The sequence below is a fragment of the Tauraco erythrolophus genome, chromosome 17 (assembly GCF_009769465.1).
Source record: "Tauraco erythrolophus isolate bTauEry1 chromosome 17, bTauEry1.pri, whole genome shotgun sequence".
Taxonomy (NCBI): domain Eukaryota; kingdom Metazoa; phylum Chordata; class Aves; order Musophagiformes; family Musophagidae; genus Tauraco; species Tauraco erythrolophus.
In genome coordinates this window covers 6472129-6485365 of record NC_141481.1, presented here as the reverse complement: position 1 = coordinate 6485365, position 13237 = coordinate 6472129, and positions in this window count along the sequence as shown.

The following is a 13237-nucleotide window of genomic DNA, read 5'->3' as shown; positions in this document are numbered from 1 at the left end:
AAAATTTCAATTAAGTGCGTGGCATATGTTGCCATTCACGTGGTGTGATTTATTAGGTTTTGTAACATAATGTTTATCCTGCAAACTAGCAGTGTCATCTGATTTTTCCTGTCCTGATGATGTATTTTTGTAAACTACCATATTTAAGAAACAAAATCTTTCTGTGTGAATATTTTATTTCCCACTAAAAATAACTCATTAAATTGTTAACTTCATCTGGAAAAAAACTTGCGACCCTTTTCCATATCGTTTTAGAAATTACAAGGTGCAATTTTCATGTACAGTGAATCCATCATTTCATTTCTGATAATTTAGGGCTTGAAGAGCTTACTTCCAAAGCCCCTTGAAGTCAAAGGGAAGGTTGCTTGTGGGTTTTGTGTTGATTTTTCCAATCCCCATCAATTTAGGAGGGCTTTGGATCAAGTCGTATCTTGTTAACAGACATTTGAAGACTTCTTAGAGTCCAGGTTGGATAATAAAGCCTTGACTTTTTAGTCTGCCATATGGGAGCTGCTGTTGATAATACTTGCCTTATTTTTGGTTGTGTGAAGCATCTTGCAATGACTGTTGCTAACTAGCCAATGTCTTGCTGTAATATTCGTACCTCCTGATTTTCCAATAGTAAAAACTTAACCAAGCACATATAGTGTCATTATTTAGGGGAAAAGTATCCTGGAGACAAAACCATCTTTGTTGTGGAGATGGTCTTTTGTACTCTAATTTATATTTCAAATATCTACAATTAGAAACAATAAGCTGTGAATGGACAGTTTTACAATTACTTATAGGTATATGTCCTTGAAGACCACAGCTAGGAACAAAATACATTTTAGATGAATTGCTGGTATATAAAATTATGGGACCTATCACCTATTTAAATTGTGAATATTGATATTTTCATAAGTAGAAAATATATTGTGTTTGACAAACTTGTTTGTACTATAATAAATTATGAGATGGTGCATAACTTACTGCTGTGTCTGGAGCTATTGTTTGATTTATAGATTCTTATGATATATTTTGGATTTGTAGGTACTTGTGATATACTACAAATAAGACCAGTCCTTGGCAACCATTACTCAGTAAAACATAGCCTTGGATTATGGGTGTTCATTCATTTGTTGAAACAAAGATCTGAAATATAAGATGTATAAATCATTACTGGCCCAATTCTTCATTTTGAACCAAAGTCTCAGCTGTTGTAAGTTTAGCTGTTGAAGTCAATGAATCCCTGTCTCTAATACCAGGGGAAAGTTGGTCCTGAGACCATTTACACCTATGCAAAGTGGTTGTGGTGCCAGAAAATCAGGCTGATGCCCCCAGTCATTGCAAGCAATGAGACATCCAGACAGTCAGGCTCAGGCGAAACATGTAACCCCAATTCCCACCATTGATCAATGACAGAGTTAATGACATGAGTTTCCCTGCAAATAGGCTCTACTCAATCACAGGAGCTGGGACAAACAGGACAAATGGCAGTTTGATTCAAATTTGAGAACAAAATGAGGCATTAAAAAGGAAATCCTCCCAATCCACTTCCCTGTAGATGCACAGGGTCTGCACGTTTTACAGGCTGGTCTTCTGTCTGTGCAAGTCCTCTCATTTTGCAAAGATAGAAGGGGACCAGAATTCCAACAGAATGCTTGTCTGGAGATGAACATCCAGAGCCCCTGCTCCATCAGCTGGTTCCAAGCTTTTTAGATTTCATATGTTACTATAGGGTATTTCAGTTTGTTTCAGAGATAAGGATCCCTCATGAAGCACTGCACTAACAGATCTATATATTGTTAAATATCTGAACATGATAAATATATTATACCTGTTGGCAGAAATAGAAAGTAAAAAAAAAACCACTATGGTGAGAAAATACAAAATACTAGAGATAGAAAGTAGATTCAGGACCTCAGGGACCGCATGTGAAAGAAATCCAACACTTCTTCAAATGCAAAATACTAACACTATGCAGAATTCATACCCCACTCAAATGTAAACTTTGTGGGATCAAGCTCCTAGCTTCTCTAGAGAAGTAATAGGACATTAAAAATTTATTAAACGTAAGCAGAGTGTGGAGTAGAAAAGGAACTGATCAGAAAAGTCCAGTGTCTTAGAGATCAAGAAAGTATAGGGTTAAATGCACAAAAGGAGACAGCCATCCACGTAATGCCAGACCCACTCCTGAGACCTCCCTGGTGCGAAAGGCTTGGGAAGAGTTTTCAAAGGACAGCATCAGAGAGAGAAGCGAGAGCGAAAGGGGCACTGCTGAAAGGGGCAGTGTCAGATTCGATGGAGCTTATCAGTTGTTCCCTATGGAGGGAGCCTGGGATCTGCCTGTCTCGGTGCTTTCATTAACAGCCGCAGCATGAGAAGTACTGATATAGTGTACAGATTATTAAAAAAAAAGCATTGTACTGCTGGCGGAGGACTGAAGAAAAGGTATTTCATGTAAGAACCAGATGACCTTGAAGATTCAAGTGATAAAAATGGGATGAATTCAATAGTAATAAACACAAAGCTCTCCACTTGTCTGCCTGCAACAATACATTTGCTATAAAACCTCAGCAGTCGGAAACAACCGAGAACTCAGTTGTGCCAGCTGGGCCTGAATGATGATGAGTCACCAACAGAAAGCAGCTGAGACAAATCCCAGAATTCAATCACAGCATTTGTAAAGATACAGCCCAGTATTAATTGCATTTTGCAAGACTTCGTGTGCCATATGCATATATATATAAATAGATAAATAGCAGTAGTTAGAGAAGAACTCAATAAAGAAACAGAGCTGGAAAAAGCGTAAGAGGTTATGAACTTTTCTCAGGTAAATTTGCCTTGGAAGTTAGAAGACAGTCTCTAACTACCAAAACATGGAAGCTCAGCAAAAGTCCTTCCAGTGGCCCAGATCTCCCTACTGGTTTTAAATGGAGCTTGGTGGGTTTATGGACATGATCATGAGATGAGGCAGGCAGCAGGATGGGCTGGGACTGTGCATCCTTGGAGCCAGCAGTTGCACAACGCAAGCCTACAATGGCCCCCTGCGCCTCAGCACGTCCCTCACTCAGCTTGAAGGACAGCAGATGTGGCCCTCGAGTCTGTTCACCCCACTGGGGCTGCTTTGAGGCAGCCAGCACGAGAGCCATGAGAGCCAGCAGCTGCTCAAGGCGACCCCTGCGTGCAGCCACAATGCGCTCGGCAGCACTCACCGAGGATGCTACAGACGGGACCGCTGCTAATGCCTTCCCCGTTGAACTTGCACTGACTCCTGCCTCAGCTGTTCAGTTCTTTAAAAACCTCTTTAAACTCACCAAGCTGAGCAGAATGAAAAGCAGCCTCACGCAGTCTTGAACTGTTAAATAATGATCCCGCTATTAGCAGGCTGGGGCTGGATTTGCGAGATCTGCCTTTCTGACAGCGTGCAATTAATTCCCAGGAGCTGCCAGACACAACAAGGGGGTTGAAAGGCTCCAGTCTTTTGTAATAAATAGGCATCACAAATGAATTTACTATGAGCTTGCTACAGTGGACCAAAGACACATAAATATTTATTACAATTACAAAATTGTGTCAAAAAAAATATTAAAGGCTCATGCTTTCCTGCCTTACCAACAGGCTAGAAAACCCTGCTCTGCCTGTTTCTCACTTGGCACCTTCTTTTAGCAGACTAAATGGGCAAGATGAATTGCAGGCAAAAGTATGATATTGAATATTATGGTCAGAAGAATAATTTGCTGTAACACAGTAGAACCGAAGACCTTCAGCTGAGCGCAGCACCGCACATTGCTGGTGCAGTACAGCAGCATAACAAAACAGCCCCCCTGGCCCAAGGGCTCTGCAGGGACCCTCAGTGTCCAGGCAGGGAGCCTGCTGCTCCAGGAGGTCCATCAGGCCCAGGTTAGCCTTGGAAACGGGTCATGGGAAAGACAATAAAATAACATGGAAGAGAGAGAGGGACTCCAGAACAGGTCCTGCTGCCAGAGCTCGACTTCTCACAAGGCAGCAACCGCCAGATACAGGCACAGCATTGCCCAGGAACAATCACCTTCACATCCCCAAACAAAAAGCAGCAAAGGAACTGGGTGTCACAGGATGGATCATTTTCTTGGGGTTTAAAATAACAGCAACTTCCACCCTTCCAGTGTCACAGCACAGCAAGGCAGCCCGGCCATGGGAGAAGCACCCAGTCCCCTCGCCATCCCTGCAGATCTGCCCTGCCGGTGGGGTTTGCCTCAGGATGGAGATGCCTGTTGAGCAGACAGCTGCCCATCAGCCACTCATCCCAACCAGCAAAGAGAAATTCATCTTGGCCACTGGAATTGCCTAAAACACAGCAGAAGTGCCACGTGCCATGGCCCTGAGTCACTGCCTTCATTGTACGAGTGAGGGCAAATGAGCCTGGCCTCCGCCAGCCACTCTGCGCGCTCGGACAAGGGCTTAGGAAAAGGGTACAGAATTTAACTGAGCTGAGACTTTTCCCTGCTCGACTTCATGACAGAGTTTGCAGTCCAGCCGCAGACAGCCAGGCTTTCCAGCAACAGGATTAGAGACGTTCAACCTTGTGAATTAAATATCGCTATAAACTTGGCAAGGGGTGGTGGGGTGGTGGTTTCCAGCAGTACCTTCCTGGTCATTTGTCACACTCATCTTTGTAAATGTGATTCAGCTGGACTGAGCTCCATGGGTACGGACCTTCATCAGTGCCACTATGTTTCTGGGACAAAAAAGCAAGATGAAAGCTCAAATCTAAGATGTAGCGTGCATGAGGAAACCCATCAGAGCCTCTGGCCGACTGGCACACATCTCACATTTTGGGGTACTTGGGACCACACATGACAGGGATGCAGCCAAACCAAATGGTTCATTGTAGCAAGCACTGCTTAAAACAGCCTTTAGCAGAAATCCCTTTCCTTGATTTTCCTCTACATGCTTTTAAGGGACCCCTCCTCCCTCAAATCTTTTAATCAAGAAAAGGAGGACACACTGTGGAGTTTTTCCTCTTTTTTCTTTCTTTTATCTACTTAGGAGTTCTACAAAAAGGTACCTAATTGAACCACAGGCAGTTTCAAGGAACAGATAATTATGCCCAGTAACAGGAGCTCAGCAGAGGGACAGTTCAGTAGCTGTATCCCTGGGGGGCTCCATTTAAACTGAAACAACCCAACCCCATGTCGTGCTATGAATCCTAAACAGGTTCTACCGAACTGAGGTTGAGCAATGTTAGGTGATCAATGCTCTCCTTATGTTTAAGACAAGAAGTTCTCATTGGTGATGTTGAATCATAACATGTAAAATGCTTGGATCCCCCAGCAGCTCCTGATCTCTCTGAGCTCCAAGCCCTGCTCCTGCCCTTGGGCTCATCCCCAGCCGTCTCCTCACCACTCCTCCCCTGTCCAGCCCCCAGCACCCTCAGCTCACACCTCCTTTCCCTCCTCATCCCCTACCCCCACTCAGAGCCAGGCAGGGCTGCTCTGCTGCTGGGCTTGTGCCCACCATGTCCTCCCCACGAGTTTGCTACACAACATGTTTTCATGTCAGGGGGAAGTTTGAGGAGGTACTCCTATGAGCAACCCCTTATCTCTAAACTGGAAAACACAAAGCGCTGTACAGAGCCCCGGTGTGCAGAAACCAAGACCAGAAGATGCTACTATTTTTATTTTAAATCATAGATGTCAAATGAATCACATCGTCTAGATCTTTCTGATGAAAGTGTCTCTTTAAAATAGCATCTGTTGTTATTTATCACAAGTACTAATAGAGGTTATGTGAGGAAAAATTAGCTGAAAGTTGTTTTATATAATACACCTGACTTGGGTTAGAAAAGTGGGGATTAAGCTAAGGGAACCAAGGTACTACTACTCATAGTTTTTGCTCCTGATACATCCCCACAGATAAAACATCTGAAATGAGAGTCTCCTTCAGTGTCCAGCATAGCCTGTGCACTCTGGCACTCAGACAAGAGAACCAGGGGTGGTTCCTCCCCTCCCGATGCTCCACACCAGCAGCGTGAATGACCCGCAGCCCTGCACACGCTGGCCGGAAGCACCGTGCCCGACCACAATAAAAAGTACCACGGGTCCAACTGAGCCGACAAGCAATCTCAGCTACAAGTCATCCAAACCGTGTTTTAAAGCTGTGTGCATCCTGGAGGATCTCCGGCAGACATCTGGCCACAGCTGGCTGCTTAATCAGCTGCCTGCAGGAAGAGCCATACGCATAATAAACCAATTTTCATTTAAGCTGGTATTGCACTGGTGTGACCTTTTCCAGGAGTGCGGATGTGCAAGCTCCAGCGATCAACAGCACTAAAGCTCAGCACCTGCGCGCGGGGAGGCTCGTGCCTGACGATTCACCACTCGCTGCCGAACCCCGCGTACGCCGAAGGGCAGAACAGCACTTGGTGTTTGCGTCTGCGAGCACCGAGAGGGCAGCAACGCTCGCGGGGTGAAGATGAGGACACACATCTGCAGATTAGCTGAAGAGACCTGCTTAACATGCAAACCCACCACGCTCTGTGTGAGCAACAGCACCAGTGATTCAGAGAGGAGAATGAATGGGGAAGGGAGGAAATGTGCAGTTTAATTAATCTAGAAATTATCAAAGTGGGGAAAACGGAGAAACAGCACAGGGGAATCCATGAGCAGAAGGCAGTGGCCATTTTGCTGTCACCTAATACAGGAGTTCATTAGCATAAATAAAAGAAACCTCAATCTCAAAAGCATCAGTGGGTCTCTGGAGGGAGGAATCCAGGAGACAAGAATTAGGCCACCACAGAATCATTTAGGTTAGAAAAGACTCTTGATAAAAAGTCCAACCATAGTCCAAAGCAGTAGAAAGGCCAGCATTCCTCCAGATCACCAACTTGGAGGGGTCCTACCAGATCTCCAGAGAGACCAAGGGTGACACAGACCACACAGAAGGAGCTCGCTCACCTTCAGAGGCTGCCTCATAACCTGCCTCAGCCAGAGAAGGGCTCGGACAGTCTTTTCTTAACCAGGGCCAGAGCGAGTAGGAGAAAAGCACTACAAAGCAAAGCGCTGCTTCCATGTGCATCCACGCAGCACCTGGAGGCATCTCCGCAGCTTCCCTCCATCTGCAAGCTGCACCCTGCAAGTTGCTGGGATGCTACGGTGCTCGGCATGGCCCTGCGTGTTACCTGTGCTACCACAGGTTGGGAGCTATAGTGATAAATGAGTTGAGAATCAATCGGTGTGATTATAACAAATAAAACTGCTGGAGTTAACCAGACAGTCCTAAGGTTGGAGTCTGGTATTCACTGCTGCTACTCCTTTTGCTGTTCAGCAAAGCAGGTGTCCTGCTCAATTATTTATTTATTTATTCCACCTTTATTCTGACTTTAGCATTGTTTACTGCCCTTCTGTCTGAACCAGCCTGTGCTCCATGTATACATGGGCATAGCCAGTCTTTGCTGGAAACGGTCACATCACCGGTTATCAAATAAACATCCTTGCACAATTCAAGACCTCAAGCTTCTGTTTTATGGGCCTCCCAGGGCTGCCGTGGGATTCCTGCTCCATGTTCACTACGCTCCTTCCACTTTGCTGGTTTCCACCCACCACCTCTGCCCCTGTGAAGCGGCACCAATGCCCTCTCACCTCCCTGCATCCCACCTGGGCCAAAGTCCTCTGGTCCTTCCTGGGCTGGCAGGGGGTCAGCCCGTTAAAGGCTTAAGACTCAAAGGCCCAGCACAAATGTGTCAGAAAACAGACATCCCAGAGAAGAGCAGGTATGTTAAAACACCTCATCGGGAGGACTGGAAGTGAGTGATGGTCAGTGCTCACAACCCACGGTGCTTCAATGCCTGATCTGTCACTAAGAAAAGATCTTCCTCTGTTTCTACACTGAATACATTTGGGTGAGTAACTCCCTTCCAAAGACCAACTTGCAAGTCAGACTTGAGGAAAAAGAAAAAAAGAGACAGTTTTCCTGCTTTCCTTCTGGTATTTATAATGTCTGACACCAGGTTTTAAAGCTTTGCAAGAGAGACCGAGCATTTAAAATCTCAATTGCACACATTTTCTAGTGATTTTCTGGAAAATACATTCAGAGTTAAAAGACTTTGCTATATACTTTCCTGTGTCTATTCTTCTAACAGGCAAAGCTCAGCGTGTGGCTAGTTTTCCCCGTATATTCCTCCTGCATCCATGGCCATCATTCCTTCTCCACAGACCATCAGAAATCCTTCCCAGTTCACGAGCCACACACCCACCCACAGCCAGACTTGGACCACAGCACGTTCCCTTCCCATTTGTTTCTCTAAGGCATCAGTGGTTCACAAAGAGGAACACAAACTCCTTTCTCATAAATCAATAGGTATTAGATAGGGAAAATCCAGCTTTTTAATTTTTACAGAAGACATTCCAACCTTGTCTTTAAGAGTCGATTTGTACATCCAGTGCTCCCATGAGCAGCTACTACCCTTACTGGGAGCTGCTCCAGCCTTTTGTAGCAAATGGTTCAACTGACTCAACACAAATCTCGTGGGCCACAAGAGTTTGGCAGTCTCAAAGACAGCTCTCATTATGGGGAAAGCAGGTGGAGAAAGGAGTGTTACTGTGGGTTCTCAAACCTGCATACCAGCCTCTTGCCAGTTGTAAGTGTCCCCACCCCGACCTCGCCTCCTGGCAAAGCTGTTTCCTGCACCTGCAGAGCCCCATCTCGTCAGTCAGCACTAGCACATTCCCACCGGCCATGCGATGCTCATCAACGAAGTTTGCGACACAGTTCAAACACGCAGGGGGCTCAGGATTGTGAGCTGCTGATGTCCGGTGAGCTCCCAGTAAAGCAATGGATGATCAGAATATCTATCCATCAAAATGATATTTCAGAAGCAGCTCATCTGGATCAGCCTTTTAAATCACATTGTCCTGGCCAAGACATCTCAATTTGACAACTCCTAAACCCAATCCTTCCTTTCACATAAACAAACAAGCAGGAGCTGAAGGCTGAGTTAGTACAGAGTCAGACAAAGGACGTGCCAATATCTGCAGGCACACTAATGCTTTGTGAATGCAGTTTGTAATGAACCGTGCACACTATTAAGGTTTTGGTGGCCCGGCAGGCCTCTCAGCAGGTATGGAGATTTCCTTCAAGACACGGAGTTCAGATAGACAGCTGTCCCCTAGGACTGCAGGGATACTCTCCAGGAGCACTGCCTTGATTTTATTTTTTATAAATACTTTGCTTTGTGAACTGCACTGATGCAGAAACCTGCTGTAAGGATTACTGCAAATAGATGAACCGACATGAAACAGCCACTTTAAAGCCAATACCTGATTTCCAGAAGACCCCTGCCCTCCATCAGGAGACCATAGTGTAGACTCTGTAAGCAAGGACAGCTGCACCAAAGCCAGTGTTATCTGACAAAGCTGTACCAAGCTGAACATGGCTCCATCAGTACCAAATCATAGAATGGTTTGAGTTGGAAGAGACCTTGAATATCGTCTAGGTCCAAACCCCCTGCCATGGGCAGGGACACTTTCCACTAGATCAGGTTGCTCGAAGCCCCAACCTGGCCTTGAATACCTCCAGGGATGGGGCATCCACAACTTCTCCGGGAAACCTGTTCCAGTGCTTCATCACTCTCAGAGTGAAGAATTTCTTTCTTAGATGTAATGCTGCTAGTATCATGTCTGGTTACTTGGGACAAGTTTCTATGGCAAACACACTTGATTTCATAGCTTAACTGTAGAGGAAAAGCTGGTTTCTTTCAATGGTTTAAAGATTCGAGAACAAGAAATCTGCATATTTCCAGGGAACGTGTACCAACATCCAGGTCAGCAATTTACGTCACACTGACCTTATTACGTTGCTGTCTTCTGCTCTGAAACAAGCAGCCAGTTCCAGAGGACAGGACCTTAATATGCATGAAACCAGGTCATTAAGAGGGAGAGGCCAAGAACTTCATGTTACGCTTTTTGGACTGAATGCACGCGAAAGGTGAATATGAACCACTAAAAAGTTACAGGCAGACAGAAGGCTACTGACTGTGAAAACAGAGTCAGGGCTGTAAAATCCAGGAGACCAGGACACAGTGCACTTTTCCAAGATGGCTATTAACACATTCTAGCTGTTTCTACCATCTTGAAATCCCTGGGGAGAACCACCTTGCAAGTCCTGAAGAAACATAATATTCAAGCACAAAAATAAGATCTTTAAGATGCTTAGCATCATTATGCGTAGAATGAAAGCCAAGGAAAAAAACTCCAGTTTTAAATGTTAACAGGGTAATTACAAATTCTCACACATTAAAAATGAGTGGTTAAGCTCTATCTCCTATGAGAGCTGTAGCCCCACTCTACTGCTGCACCCTGCCAGAGGCCACAATGGTAAAAATGGCAGGTGAACAAGGAAGATTGATTGCTCTTAGGGGATCATCATGAGTATTCAATTCCCACCTGACTTTTGAAAAAACCTTCTGTTTCTGGGAACAACATAAATTTGTTCCATTCCAAGAACCAATGCTTCACCTTAGTGTAATTACACCATGTGAACAACTCATATGGAGAAAAGCTGCTTTCTGCATCGAGGTTGGCAGGTGTCAGTAACAGAAGCAAATTCCCTGTAGCACTGCTACACGCAAAATGATGAGGGAATACTAGCTTAAAGATACCAAGGAGGATTTAAGTCTCCAGTCACAGTTTCCAGCTCTGTCACTGACTTCTCAGATAAGCTTGAACATAGCCCTTGAGCTTTTTCCCTCCATAGAAGCCTTTTAGGACACTAGAGTTTTCCTCACACACTCAAGTATTTCACTTCTAAGAGATAAGTACCTTAGACATGAAAAAGAGGCAGGAAATTATGCTGAACTAAGTCTCTCAGTCATCAGTGACTTTGCTTCCTGGCTTCTCAGGATCTTTAAGGCACTCCAGTGTTGTTTCTTATCACTGACATCCCTGGCTGCATTTTCTCAGCAGATTTCCCCATAAGTTATAACATTTTGATGACTTACCTATGCAGCAGAATCTGCTTCCCAACATAGGAACTCATTGACTGACTGCTGATGAGATACATACAGATATTCAAAAATTGCTTCTACAGGTGTTTCAAACACATGCTGGAAATTCTTCTTCTGGACAAATACAGTCTTATATTTCATCACATTTCTGTGGCCGGTTTGAAACCACTACCAGGCTATTAATTGGAAATACTTTAACACCTGATTAAATGAACCTGATCATTCCCAAAAGATAAATGGCCTAAAAGCAAAGTTATGGACTTGCAGTGTAAGTACTCAGGAGTTATAGCAATAGCAGAAACAGAAACATCAAGAGGTCAGACCAGCTCAGAAAGAGAGGACAGCATGGTGGTTCCCACCAGCATCTGGGACCAAGCGCTCTGGGATTAGCACTAGATGCCTCTTGTCCTCCTGCTGACCTTTAAGGTGTCAGTTGAAACTTCTAAGCCTCCACTAAGACTTTTGCATGTCCCTTCACCACATTTCACATACGTTTTACCAAAAATCAATTTCCAGTCCCAAGAAAAGACCATGCTGGCGTATCTTGCAACCCAGCACAAGGTGGGAGATCCACAAGCAAGCATGTGAAATCTCAGTCACCCAGCAGCAGAGTGGTGACACTAAAGGCAACTCTAAGCCTGGACTGTGTCCCAGACCTGGCACTTCAGCCAGCTCCTGGGACACAAGCAGTCAGATAATCTTGTAATCACACATAACCAGAAGTTATAGCTCTGCTGTCCTGGGAGCAGTCACAGCTGGAGCAGGTTTTCCCCCACATCTGCATTTGCCAGCTATCTGCCTGCAGTATGTCACACATGCAGAAGCTTACCACTATACTTTATGTATGTATACGTATGTATATGCTTGTGTGTGTACATACAAATTTGGAAAATTGTTGTTGCCAAGTGCAGTGTCAGTGACTGCTACAGAAATGAAGTCCAATATGCGAGACAGTCACATCACAGATCTGATCCTTGACATGGCTGTTGGAGCCAAGTGCTCCAGAGAGCCTCCAGATGGGACTTCTGGCACTGCTTTATTTCATTTGCCAGGGCCACTCCAGAAAACAGTATGCAGGCATTGAGTTAATAAAACTAGCTGTTAGGCATAAAGGGTTAACAGTTCATCTAGAAAGATTAATTTATGCTCAGAATCCATTCTGTTGTCACTTACTGAGAGAAAAAAGTTAAGCACTGTAAAACGGGCAGCAATAATTGCATTTCCTTAAGGACGTGTCTGGCAGGAGGTCACTCTCTGTTCCATGAAGTACGTGACCACAATACTGTCATTTTGACAGCATCAACGTATGTAGCCATTAATCTTACAAGTTAAAAACCCATAAATCTCTGTTAAATCCACTGTCATTGATTAGGAATTATATTACCACAATACACAGAAGCCTTTTAATTTTGTTTTTCTTCCAAAATGAATAAACAGGTCTGTTCAGTTTATCTTCTCCTATGCTGGAGTGATAAAGGGCAAAGCCATTTCATGGCTATGCATCATTTTTTTTGAACAAAAATCATAGCTAAGAAGCTGGGGCGGGGAGGGGAAGGGGCAGAATGAAGAAAAATAGGTTTCCAGGGATGTAATTTAGCCCAACTACTTACTATCACTTTTCAAGAGTATCAAACACCAAGGCAGAATTTGTCAAACTTTGAATCTTGTAAATTTGGTTGATATAAACCCTGTGAATAATGTAGCAGGTTTCTTCATGAGAAAAATAAGCACATTTGTTGTATTGGATCTTTATCTGCTTGACTTTTTTTTTAATGCTTCTAGCTATTGGAAATATTCCAGATTGATCAGTTATCCAGTGAAGCAACCTTCCAAGGCAACGTAGATAATTACTCCTCATTACAGTAATGACTCAATAACTCACACAAATGACTAGGAAATCCATGGCTTTCTACTGAATTTTGACATCTGGGTGCCTCTCTAAAATGTAAAAGCAGATGTGAACATCATACAGATAATTCCATTAGGGTCAGGGATTGATGTGCTAATAGTTCAACACACAAATGCTCCACTAGAGCGGCCTGGCTCCATCTTCACTACAAAACCCCAGCAGTTTTGGTGTGATCATGTCACCACTTCATCTTGTTCAAGTATTCGATGAGTGTGAGGGAAGGGAGGAAAGCAAAGCAAGGTCTTTTCAATCATTAGCTATAAAACTGGAAACTACTGTTCAGATTTAATCATCTGTCAGTTTTATTATTGGGAGGGTATGTATAAAAGACGACTTCAGAGAATAAGAACTCATTGACAAGA